The 12,818-nt window shown below is 49.4% G+C and overlaps 1 long non-coding RNA gene across 1 annotated transcript in view; it reads right to left on the bottom strand.

Annotated features, from left to right (window-relative positions):
• Positions 1-372: 372 nt before the first annotated feature.
• LOC142301691 (uncharacterized) overlaps positions 373-12,818 on the bottom strand; it is a 99,334-nt gene continuing 86,888 nt past the window's right edge. Inside the window, exon 4 of the long non-coding RNA XR_012752866.1 lies at positions 373-2,459. This is a non-coding gene — a long non-coding RNA (uncharacterized LOC142301691). The remainder of the gene's footprint in view (positions 2,460-12,818) is intronic.

Raw genomic sequence — 12,818 nt, 5'->3', positions numbered from 1 at the left:
CCCCTGCTGTGAGGTCGTTGGTTGTTGCTGAATGTCCTGGGCCATTTTTTAGTTGTTGCTGTCCTGCTGTGAAGCACAGATCGCTGTGTGTGACAGCGAGACAGCAACAACTAATGTGCAGTGAGCAGGGAGCCAGCTTCTGCGGAGGCTGGTAACTAATGTAAACATCGGGTAACCAAGAAGCCCTGTCCTTGGTTACCCGATATTTACCTTTGATACCAGCCTCCTCCGCTCTCACTGCCTGTGCTGCCGGCTCCTGCTCTGTGCACATGTAGCTGCAGCACACATCAGGTAATTAACCCGATGTGTGCTGTAACTAGGAGAGCAAGGAGCCAGCACTAAGCAGTGTGCGCTGCTCCCTGCTCTGTGCACATTTAGCTGCAGCACACATCGGGTTAATTAACCTGATGTGTGCTGTAACTAGGAGACTGGGGGCTGGTCACTGGTTGCTGGTGAGCTCACCAGCAACTCGTGTAGCCACGCTCCAGCGATCCCTGCCAGGTCAGGTTGCTGGTGGGATCGCTGGAGCGTCGCAGTGTGACAGCTCACCAGCAACCTCATAGCAACTTACCAGCGATCCCTATCGTTGTTGGGATCGCTGGTAAGTTGCTTAGTGTGACTGGACCTTAAGTAGGTGAGATGTTGGGAAGTTAAGTAAAATTGATAGCTACAGGGAAGCTATCATCGCAAAATGACTTATTGCTTAAATCAAGTTTTTGGTTTAAATGTATGTTTTAAAAATTAGTGGCAATGATTTTTTTATCCCATATCACAATCTGGGTTAACAAAAATAAGAAAGGGAAATCTTGTAATTTTAACACTGGTATTTTTTTGGAACTCTGGTTGTAAGAATTCCTAATGATGTGCAAATAGGTCCAGAGATATTTGGACATTGACACAAGTTTTGGTAACATATTCAAGAAAGTTATATAATCAATATGGGCTTAAAGTTCAGACTTTCAGCTTTAATTTGAGGATTTTCATATCCTAACTTGAGTAAGGATTTAGGAATTACAGCTCCTTAGAATGTAGCTGGGTCTTTTTAAAAGGACCAAAGGTAATTAGACAATTATGTTAAAAGCTCGCTGATGGACTGCACAGGCTATTGCCTCATTAATCCATCATTAAATAATCCAGTTAAAGGTCTGGAGCTGATTCCAGGTGTGGCATTTGCATATGGCAGCTGTTGCTGTGAACCCACAACATGAGGTCAAAAGAGCTCTTAACAGAAAAACAGACCATCATTAGGCTGGGAAAACCAAATGAAGAACACTCTCCAGAAAGCAGTGTCAAAGTATTTAAGTCTACCATGACGAGAAGACTTTATGAGAGTAGATACAGAACATTCACCACAAGGTGCAAACCATTAGTCAACCTTGAAAAATAGAAAGGTCATCTTTGGTGTTGCAAAAAAAAAATCTAAAGAATGCAGCCCTGTTGTGAGACAATATTCTTTGGACAGATGAAGCTAAGATCAACCTTTACCAGAATGATGTGACGAAGAAAATATGGAAAAAGCTTGGAATGGTTCATGATCCAAAGTATACCATATTCATTTTAAATCATAGTGGAGGCTGTGTAAGGACAAGGGTATGCATGGCTTCCAATGGCACTAAGTCACTAATGTTTATTAATGATGTGCCTGAAATCAGAAGAAGCTGGATGATTTCTGAAGTGTACAGGACTTTCTAATCAGATTCAACTAAATACAGAAAGTTTGACTGGATAGTGCTTTACAATACGGAGAGAAAATTGCCCAAAACATACAGCAAAATCAACCCAGCAGTTCAAGGCAAAGAAGTGAAATATTCTGCAATGGCCGAGTCAATCACTAGATCTCAGACCGATTGCACATGCTTAAAACAAAGTTTAAGGCAGAAAAACCTACAAACAAGCTAGAATTGAAGTTAGTTGCAGTAAAGACCGAGCAAACATTATAAAAGAGGAAACCTAGCTTTTGGTGGCATCCATCACTTCCAGGCAGTCATTGTTTGTAAAGAATTATAATTATTATCAATAAATAATTATTTACATTATTGTAATTTTTTACAGCAATACAAATACAAATTTTCTTTATGGTAAAATAAGTTTGTCCAATTACCAATTAAATTTGTCCAATCCCTTTAATTAAATCTTAAAGTGTACATTTCAGTTGCATCTCAGTTATTTAATTTTAGGTAACAAATAACGGCATTTAGAGTCCAAATCACAAAAATGTGGTCACTGTCAAAATATTTCTGGACGTAACTGTACATTAGCCATAAAGAAAAACTCTCATCCTATATTGCGTGTTGGCATATCTACTAAACATGTACAAAGGTCTTTGAGGAGGAGGAGCAGGGTCAGGTGTGATGTCACCCATTGTGATTGGTGGCTCCACTGTTATCAGTTTTGTATAGATGTGTTATCTGTGACTGTAATCTTGTCTTTGCAGCTAAGGAATTTTCTGTAAATTGTTCCTGAAAAGACAGCAAGTATGAGTGTAAAAGAGCTGCAATGGCCAGTTTGAGAATGAAAAGATAACAATTTTTTTAAATTAAAATCTGATTTAAACAATAGGTAATATTACAATAGCTTTCTTATAAATCATTTCAATAACATTATTTTTTTTAAAATAATAATAATAAAGTTTATTTATATAGCACCAACATATTCTGCAGCACTTTACAATTAAGTGAGTGCATTCACAGACAAAAATGAAGCAAAAGTAGCACATAGTTCAACCGTTACAAGAAGAGTGAGGACCCTGCTCTTAAGCTTACAGTCTACAATATAAATATCATGTGAACTGCTGGACTACATGGGACTTTACAAGCATGAAATACTTCTTCTATTCCCTCCGTCTTCTAACCTTCCTAAACCTGACATCTCCCTTCTGTGTTCTGTACCACGATATCTCCTAGGCAGCAGGCTTTCTTGCCACCGATCTTTCCTTCACCTCCTATATACAATCTCTTACCTGCAAATCTCGCTTGCGCCTCAAGAATATCTCTAGAATCCACCCCTTTCTTATCATGGAAACTACAAAAACCCTCACCGTGGCCCTGATTTACTCCCGCCTTGACTACTGCAATTGTCTATTAATTGGTCTCCCCCTAACTAGACTCTCTCCTCTACAGTCCATACTTAATGCAGCAGCCAGGGTCACCTATCTGGGTAATCATTACTCGGACTCTTCTGCACTGTGCCAGTCATTGCACTAGCTGCCCATATATCATAGGATAGAATTCAAATGGCTTCTTTTAACCCACAAAGCTCTTCACAGTGCGGCACTCCCCCCCTACATCTCCACCCTCATCTCTGTCTATCACCTTAGCCGTTCTCTATGCTCCACAATCGACATTTGACTAACATCCACAGTAATTCAAACCTCCCACTCCCGCCTTCAAGGCTTTTCCAGAGCTGCATCAATCCTCTGGAATGCTCTGCCTCAAGAAACTAGGATGAACCACAACTTACTCAGCTTCAGACGCTCCCTAAAAACACATCTTTTTAGGGTGGTCTATCATACTCCCTAATCAAATTCAATTCACAAAGAGTCCCTCCACTACTTCTCAGAACATAACAATCCATCAAACTGCACCGCACCCAAAAGCATCTCAAAGATTGGCTGATGGCTAACTCATGCAGCCTTTATCCCCCATTTCTTTGAGGTGGTTGGATTGTCATTGTAAATAAGCACCTGTACCTTGTCTTTCCCACTCAGCCTCATTGTAGATTGTAAGCTCTTACGAGCAGGGTTGTCTTTATTTTTCAATTGAAATAAGGTCAGCGCTAAAACCCAATGTTTTAATGGTTCTGCAGCTAGATTTTTAAGGCAAAAAAACCCTTTATTGCCTGGGTTAAGGGTAAATTCAACACATAAAAATATAGAAATAAATTCCTATATATAAAAAACTGCGCTGAAGCAAAACATTATATATTTTTTTTGTAAAAATAGTGTTTTATTTTATTTTCCACTCACAAGAAAAATATGACACATAAAAATCTATAACACACACCACATAAAAAACACTTATACATGTGGAGCCCAGGCCGGTGGCTACAATCTGCTGATATTTAACCTGAAAAACAATTACTTATATGCAATTTATATTTCTTTAAAACAGTTCTATATTAACCACAAGGAAAGAGATAAGAAAAAAAGGGCAATTCAATGGTTTCCAAAGAGTTCACAGAAGCAATCTCCATTCTGGAGGTATGTACAGTCATGGCCAAAAGTTTTGAGAATGACACCGAAATTATATTTTCACATGATCTGTTGCCCTCTGGTTTTTAATTGTGTTTGTCTGATGTTTACATCACATACAGAAATATAATTGCAATCATATTATGAGTACCAAAAGGTTATATTGACAGTTAGAATAAGTTAATGCAGAAAGTCAATATTTGCAGTGTTGACCCTTCTTCTTCAGGACCTCTGCAATTCTCCCTGGCATGCTCTCAGTCAACTTTTGGACCAAATCCTGACTGATAGCTGTCCATTCTTGCATAAGCAATACTTGCATTTTGCCAGAATTTGTTGTTTTTTGTTTGTCCACCCGTCTCTTGATGATTGCCCACAAGTTCTCAATGGGATTAAGATCTGGGGAGTTTCCAGGCCATGGACCAAAAATCTTTATGTTTTGTTCCATGAGGCATTTAGTGATCACCTTTGCTTTATGGCAAGGTGCTCCATCATGCTGGAAAAGGCATTGTTGGGTGCCAACTGCTCTTGGACAGTTGGGAGAAGTTGCTCTTGGAGGACATTCTGGTACCATTCTTTATTCATGGCTGTGTTTTTAGGCAAGACTATGAGTGAGCCGATTCCCTTGACTGAGAAGCAACCCCACACATGAATCGTTTCAGGATGCTTAACTGTTGGCATGAGACAAGACTGGTGGTAGCGCTCACCTCTTCTTCTCCTAATAAGCTGTTTTCCAGATGTCCCAAACAATCGAAAAGGGGATTCATCTGAGAAAATGACTTTATTCCAGTCCTAAGCAGTCCACTCCCTGTACCTTTTGCAGAATATCAGTCGGTCCCTGATGTTTTTTCTAGAGAGAAGTGGCTTCTTTGCTGCCGTCCTTGAAACCAGGCTTTGCTCAAGCAGTCTCCGCCTCACAGTGCGTGCAAAAGCACTCACACCAGCCTGCTGCCATTGCTGAGCTAGCTCGGCACTGCTGGTAGTCCGATCCCGCAGCTGAAACAGTTTTAAGATACGGTCCTGGCGTTTGCTGGTCCTTCTTGGGCGCCCTGGAGCTTTTTTGGCAACAATGGAAGATCTCTCCTTGAAGTTCTTGATGATGCGATAGATTGTTGACTGAGGTGCAATCTTTGTGGCTGCGATTTTGTGCAGAGCAATGATGGCTGCATGTGTTTCTTTAGAGATAACCATGGTTAACTGAAGAGAAACAATGATACCAAGCACCAGCCTCCTTTTAAAGTGTCCAGTGGTGTCATTCTTACTTAATCATGACTGATTGATCGGCCAGCCCTGTCCTCATCAACACCCACACCTTTGTTAATGGAACAATCACTAAAACAATGTTAGCTGCTCCTTTTAAGGCAGGAATGCAATGATGTTGAAATGTGTTTTGGGGGTTGAAGTTCATTTTCTTAGCCAATATTGACTTTGCAAGTAATTGCTGTTAAGCTGATCACTCTTTATGACATTCTGGAGTATATGCAAATTGCCATTAGAAAAACTTAAGCAGTAGACTTTGTAAAAATTAATATTTGTAGCATTCTCAAAACTTTTGTCCATGACTGTACACTCAGTCTCCCCTTACAGTTGTATCTCCCAGCTCAGAATCAGGAAGTCTCACAAAGCTGACAAAATAGGGAGACAGAGGGATTCTTCTGCATCCTGTTCTTAAAAGACTAAATTAGAGAGGAATTTTCCTAATGATATATTTTGTGAAAGACTTTCTATTTTGGTGTTTTATTATCTCACTTGTTTTCCAGCACATGTTAGATCCTCTTTAAGGATTGCTCAGAGCTACAATACTGTGATGTGCTATAGGCAATATTTGACTTTTATTTTATTGGATTGCAAAAAAATGAGTAAGACAGAGAATTGTAAAGCTCACCTGCTTTCTATGGCATGTTTACCTTTGATAAACTAAGATTCACAATTGCATCTTGAGGAAGATTCAGAAGCTTAAAGGTAAATTGAGGTTCCATTAATGACTTTTATTTCCTTTAATTTATTTATTTTATCTGAGATGTGCTTACATGGTTGACAACCTAAATTACCACAGGTTATAAACTACAAAGATTTTGTTTGAAGACATAGAAATACATATTTATTATACACATGTAGGCATTAACAATGTAAATTACACCGCCAGCATTTACTAGTTGTTTATTAATTAGATCTTTAGAAAATCTACATTGCCTCTAGATAAATGGATAATAATGTGAAATACACAAGAAGATACACAGTCAGCTCATTAGTGTTTATTGGGATAAGTAGGTGTCATAGCAAGCAGTGAATAGCAGGTAAAAGTGAGTGAACAATTTCAAAGTACAGTCACTTGAACTCGCGTGTACTCACACAAGAACATTATAAAAAGTGTGACATCATAGAAGAAATGGCTATACCATGTGTTTAATTCTTCATGTAAAATTTATTTCAGGTTCAGAATTATCTCAATTTTGTTTTACAGAATATATATGTTGCGGGCGGGGAGGGCAATGCGCTCACCACGCTCGGGTCCGGCGCTGCTGCTGCTCGGTGACTCGAGCGGCGCTGCTTGCCCGTGAGTGAAAGGGATGGTTTGGTTTGGGGATGTAGTACGTGACGCCACCCACGGTTTGTGGTGATAATGGGACACCACCGTTGCTTTGGACGGGGATCCCGGGAGCGATGACAGGGAGCAGCTGAGACGTTTCTCTCCCCTCCGTAGGTAGGGGGGGGGGTTTGGTGGTCCCGGGGCCTGGTGATAGCGACTGGAGGGTGGACGGCAGGAGTTGGGGAGATGTAGGGTCATGGGGGCAGCGCAGTACCAGACGGCACGGTGGTACTCACTCAGCCAGTAACGTACACGGAGTCTCTGGTAATACAAATGGCTGGATGGACGGGTCCCACAGACGGCTGCGGTGGTCACTCCCGGTAGGTTGGCGGTGACTGTCTCTCCCTGCACCTTTGATGTGTTTTCGGCCCCGATGGCTTCCCACTGGTGACCCGCTCCCCAGCGGTGTATTTGCCAGAGGAGCCCCTTTTGCCCGCAGGCGCTGGCCCTGGGAACTCTAGCTGTGGAGGTAGCTGTATTTCCCTTCATGGTTGAGCGGTTGCCTTCAGTCGGGTCTTTGCTGCTGGGAAACCCTGGAGGTTCCCGTCGCTGACGGATTTGACCAGTTTAACGGCGACTCCAAGCCTGGTCGGGGTCCGTAGGCCCTGCCGAATGGTACTGGCTTGTCCAGTGCACCACATTCCCCCTTGGTTAAACGCAGACCGTCCGCGGGCTGCCCGTCCATCACCGGTTTTATTTTTGTTAACTGTAAAGAAGTAGAAAAACATATAAAAACATTAAACACAAGCATTACTGTATAAACTTCCCATAACGGGAGGCACGGTACTTTTAACGTTACTAAACGGTAGTCAATTTTATTAAACAAACGGCTTCCGCTCTCCCCCCGCCCAAACAACCTGGCCCTGATGCTGCCCCTAAGAAGTGGGCAGCACCCCTTGCCCCAGTCCAGAACCAAATTGCCCGAGCGGGTACGGTCTCTTTCAGGGGACCCACGTCCATGGGGAACCCCTGACCCCTGGAGGATCGCCACCGGTTATGGTAGTGGCGGGCCTGGGCCATCCATTTCCTCCAGGCCCATCCTCCATATCAGCCTCTCCGGAGGCGGTAACGGTATAATCCAACATTTTTATTTACATGCCACTAGTTTTTGGTTGCCCTGCAAGTTCTCGGGCTTGTCCGTAAGCAGTTTCTTACGCAAATGGTGCAGAAAGTCCCTACGGGGACTGGTTGCCGGCAACGGCCGGTTAAATCACGGTGAAAATCAGGTTACAGTTCAGCTGATTTAATCTTATCATTCGGTTACTTAACAGTACTGGTGGTCCCAACGGGGACAACTTGCGGCGGAGGACCACTGCCATCACTTCAGGTCCACCCCACCGACTGGGGGAGGGGGCCGGGCCAGTGCTTGGGGCCCCTGGCCTTCTCTCAGCCTAGCATCCAGGGCTAACCAGCCCCTCTCCCTGCAGTGCCGGGTATAGGTGACGAGGTCACCGGGGAGTAGATTGGGGCCGGTTGGTCCTCCGGCAGGTGGTCATTCACGTCCCTTCGGGCCACAAAAACTTCGGCCTCCAGGCCCGGTTCAAAGATGAAGCCGTATCCTCTATGGACATCGAATCTCCTCACTTGTCCCTCATATCTCGGGCCCCGTACTCGGAAGGTGGCTCTGCAGAGGCTCTCCTTTTCTCTAAGAGTGCGGGCTACCAGCTCCGCCTTCCTCTTCTCCCTCTCCGCAATCTCCTGACCCAGCGGGGTCGGCTCCCTGTCCCAGTAAGGGGCTGCTGCAAGCCCCTGCGCACGGGTTCGGCCCCGCGAGACCTCCTGTACGCTGCCCATTACTGGCATTCTGGGTGGAAGGTCCCGCAGTGTCATGGCCTGGGGTGCTGCTTCACAGCAACGACCCGGCGCAGCCTCAGCCGAGGCGTGGGGGACGGGTACAGGGGTCCTCTCCTGCTTGACCTCCACCTCCTCCTGCACGAGACGGGCGGCCGGAGTCGGTACGGGACCAGGCACGGTCACATGTGCCTCCGCTATACTTCCGCCGACGGGCTCGGCCTTCGGTATCTTCCATGGGAGCGGTTCAGGACGGTCATGGGCCTCGGCTGCAGGTCGGTCCGCTTGGGCGGATCGGCAGGGTACCACTACCGGTTGCGGTGCTGGCGGGCCTAGTGGCGGGGCAGCAGCAGCCAACAACGGCGGCGGGGGAGGCAGCAGGACGAGCGGGCGCAGACCGGGCCCCTCAGCTGCGACGACCAACCCAATAGGGATACAGGGGCGTGGGTCGCTTACCCGCTCTTCCAAAACTTCCTCCACCTCGCGTCTCCGTATGGCCACCACCACATCCGCCATGTTGGCCTCCCACTCCTCCAAGAGGAGCTGCACGCGGACCTGCAGACGGCCACTCAGCTGGACGGTCCGGACCTTCACCCACGCCACTGTGCCGGGCGTGGGGGCTACGGCGTTGCTGGTCGGGCGGTGCATCGCTGCGGCGGCCTCTTCAAGGAACCAAAAGATGGCCGCAGAGTCCTGGCGTCCCTGCTTTTATAGCCGCGGTCTACATGCGGCCGGATGCTATCCGTGCCCCCTTGGTTTTCTTCCGGCACCTCCTCTTCAGGGGCGGAGCTTCGGCTTTTGCGCCTCCACTGCTTGGGAAGACGCTCGAGCGGGGAACTTTTCGCGCCCAAGATGGCGGCTTCTGAAAATTTTTGGCCGGACACCTCCGGCGGGACACAAGGCGCACTTCTACCAGGCAGTAGAACGGTAAGATCCTGTTCGTGACGCCAAGTTGTCGCGGGTGGGAAGGACGCTGCGCTCACCATGCTCGGGTCTGGCGCTGCTGCTGCTCGGTGGCTCGAGCGGTGGGCCGGATCCGGGGATTCGAGCGGCGCTCCTCGCTCGTGAGTGAAAGGGATGGTTTGGTTTGGGGATGTAGTCCGTGACGCCACCCACGGTGTGTGGTGAGGTTGGGACACCACCGCTGCTCTGGACGGGGATCCCGGGAGCGATGACAGGGAGCAGCTGAGATGTTTCTCTCCCCTCCGTGGGTAGGGGGGGTTTGGTGGTCCCGGGGCCCGGTGATAGCGACTGGAGGGTGGATGGCAGGAGTTGGGGAGGTGCAGGGTCACGGGGGCAGCGCAGTGCCAGACGGCATGGTGGTACTCACTCAGCCAGTAACGTACATGGAGTCTCTGGTAAAACAAACGGCTGGATGGACGGGTCCCACAGACGGCTGCGGTGGTCACTCCCGGTAGGTTGGTGGTGACTGTCTCTCCCTGCACCTTTGATGTGTTTTCGGCCCCGATGGCTTCCCACTGGTGACCCGCTCCCCAGCGGTGTATTTGCCAGAGGAGCCCCTTTTGCCCGCAGGCACTGGCCCTGGGAACTCTAGCTGTGGCGGTAGCCGTATTTCCCTTCACGGTTGAGCGGTTGCCTTTAGTCGGGTCTTTGCTGCTGGGAAACCCCGGAGGTTCCCGTTGCTGACGGATTCGACTGGTTTAACGGCGACTCCAAGCCTGGTCGGGGTCCGTAGGCCCTGCCGAATGGTGCTGGCTTCTCTTCGCTCCCCGGTCCAGTACCGGCGGGCCACCACCCGACCCCGGTCCTTACGGTTGTGCGTCAATCGGCCTCGCCTGCAGACGGTCACCACCGTCTGCCAACCTTGCTGTAGGTGCCCGGGCCACGTACCCGGACACGGTCAGACTGCTCCTCTACCACTTCACTCCTTCACTATTCCTGTCCCTCACTCAACTCCCTTTTCCTTTTCCCACCTCCAGGACTGTAAACTCCTCGGTGGGTGGGGCCAACCAGCTGGCTCCACCCCACCTGGTGTGGACATCAGCCCCTGGAGGGAGGCAACAAGGATTTGTGTGTGACTCTGATGTTCCTAACCGGGGTGTGGGGTGTGTTGTTGCTGTACCTGTGACGTCCTGGCTTGGGAATGCGGCCGGAAAGCGAGGCCGGAAGTCACAAAACAAAACTTACAGGCCTGAAAGAGGAGTGCCAGCAAAAGACCAAGGGGGGAGAGGTGAAGATTCTGCAGCATGTGACCAAGCAGATAAAGGGTGGGGACTCCAGGACCCTGCCATATTCCCTGTTCCTGGATACCAGCCGAGCAGTATGGCCTCACCATCTGGCAAGCCCACGGTGGAGGAGCCCGCGCCCGGAACAGCGGCCTTTGTGGAAGCTCGAACGGAGCAGATGTGCCGCCGCATCCAGGCCCAGGCGACCTGTCTGCTAAGGCAGTGGGCAGCCGAGATGGCGGAGATAGCCATGGCTGTGAGGATTTGTGAAGTGGATACAGCATCAAAGGAGCAGGTAAGCGACCCACGACCTTGCGTCCCTCAGGGACCGGCCATTCAGGCTGACGAGCCCGGTCTGCCCCTGCCTGCCACGCTGCCTCCCTCGCCGCCCGCACCCGTGACTTCCTCCCCGCTCGGTCCGCTGCCACCAACACCAGCAGCGGTGCCCGTGCCGTCGGCCTGCGAGGACCAGCCCGATAAAGACACCAGCAGCGAGCCAATCAACGCTCCGTGCCCGTACCCACACCACGCCATGCCAGATAAGAACCCGGAAGGTGCCCTGTCCCGCCATGGACTCGCCATCGATCCCGGAAGAGGTCGCGCCCCAGATGACAACAGCCCCGACTGTCCACCCGGCCAAAGCGGAGGTGGTTCCCGACCGGAAGCCAGCGCAGAAGGCAAAGCTGGCTGCTCACAGGTTCCAGACCTCGGCTGAGGTGCTGCGGGGTTGCAGCTGCCAAGCAGCCGAGCAGGCCACGACACAGCGAGGTCCCTCGTTGCCACAGGTGCCGGTCGTAGCCGGAACAGAGGGACTCCGGCTGGGCCCAACCCCCGCGCAGGTTACCCCGGAGCGGGCAGCAGACGCTCCATACTGGGAGCGGCAGTGGTACCAGCTGAGAAGAGAGATTGCGGCCCGGGAGAAGAGGAAGGCGGAGATCATGTCCCGGACCTATACAGAAAAAGACAATCTCTGGAATGCTACCTACCGGGTGAGGGGCCCGACCTATGAATGCCAAGTCCGGCACTTTGACACCCCGAAGGGGGTGGGGTTTCATCTTTGAGCCGGGTATGGAGGCCGAAATATTCGTCTCCCGAAGAGATGTGTACCCACACCTGCCCGTCGGCCATCCCGACCAGGACCTGGAGCCCGGAGAGCTTGAAACATTCACCTGGCACTGCAAAGAGAGGGGGTGGTTAGCCCTGGATGTCCGGAGAAGGGTAGCCAGAAGTGCCCAGCAGTGCAGCCAGTTTTATGCATATCGCATACTCGCAGCTACTTGACCACTGTTCCTGACTCTGACAACGGAGAATCCTCACAGTGCTCAGGGCATATGTGATGCCCTGGCAAAACCAAGTAGTCACAGTTAGGCCCCTGCATTACACCTTTCCCTCATTAGGAAACACACAGCCAACCATTAAACTGTAGTCACCCCCCCTTAGGGACAGTTAGACACACCAGTGGGCGTGGCCAGGCAGTTGGTGCACGCCCTCCCAGGGGTTTAGACAGCCCAGGGGTGGGAAAGTAGTTAGTTCAGTCTGAGAGCTCAGTAGTGGAGATCAGGCCTGTGTGTCAGGCCTGAAGTAAACTGACAGGTACCAGGGTAGTAGCCCTGGTGCCACTGGCTAGGAGGCAGATGGTGGTCTCCGTCGACAGGAGACGGGAAGACTCAGTGGAACCGAGGTGGACCGGGCCAGAGTTGTAGCCCGCCGGTGCCGACACGAGGAACCGACCCAGAAACCGTAGCACAAAGGAGGGTACTCGGACCCTGAAGCCAGGAACCAAAACCTACTGGAACTGGTTAATTAACCGATTGAGGCCAGGACTAGAGGTCCTGTCCCAACCAAAAGTCCCTCATAGAAGACAACAGCCCACCGATTAGTGATAAGAGGTCACTGCCAAGGTCCATAGATCCTACGGGCCAGCGTCTACGGCTCCTTAGGCCACATCCAGCCGGAAGCGGACTCCTACGTTTTATATAAGGAAGTCTTTTCTACTAAAAAGGTGCAGGACAAGGATAGAGACCCCCAGCCGGGTGGGAGATCCCGAGCGCAACTGGCCGCGGCA

Source organism: Anomaloglossus baeobatrachus, chromosome 4 (genome assembly GCF_048569485.1).
Source record: "Anomaloglossus baeobatrachus isolate aAnoBae1 chromosome 4, aAnoBae1.hap1, whole genome shotgun sequence".
NCBI lineage: Eukaryota > Metazoa > Chordata > Amphibia > Anura > Aromobatidae > Anomaloglossus > Anomaloglossus baeobatrachus.
Note: the sequence above shows the minus strand (reverse complement) of the source record. Positions and strands in the feature narration are given on the sequence as shown.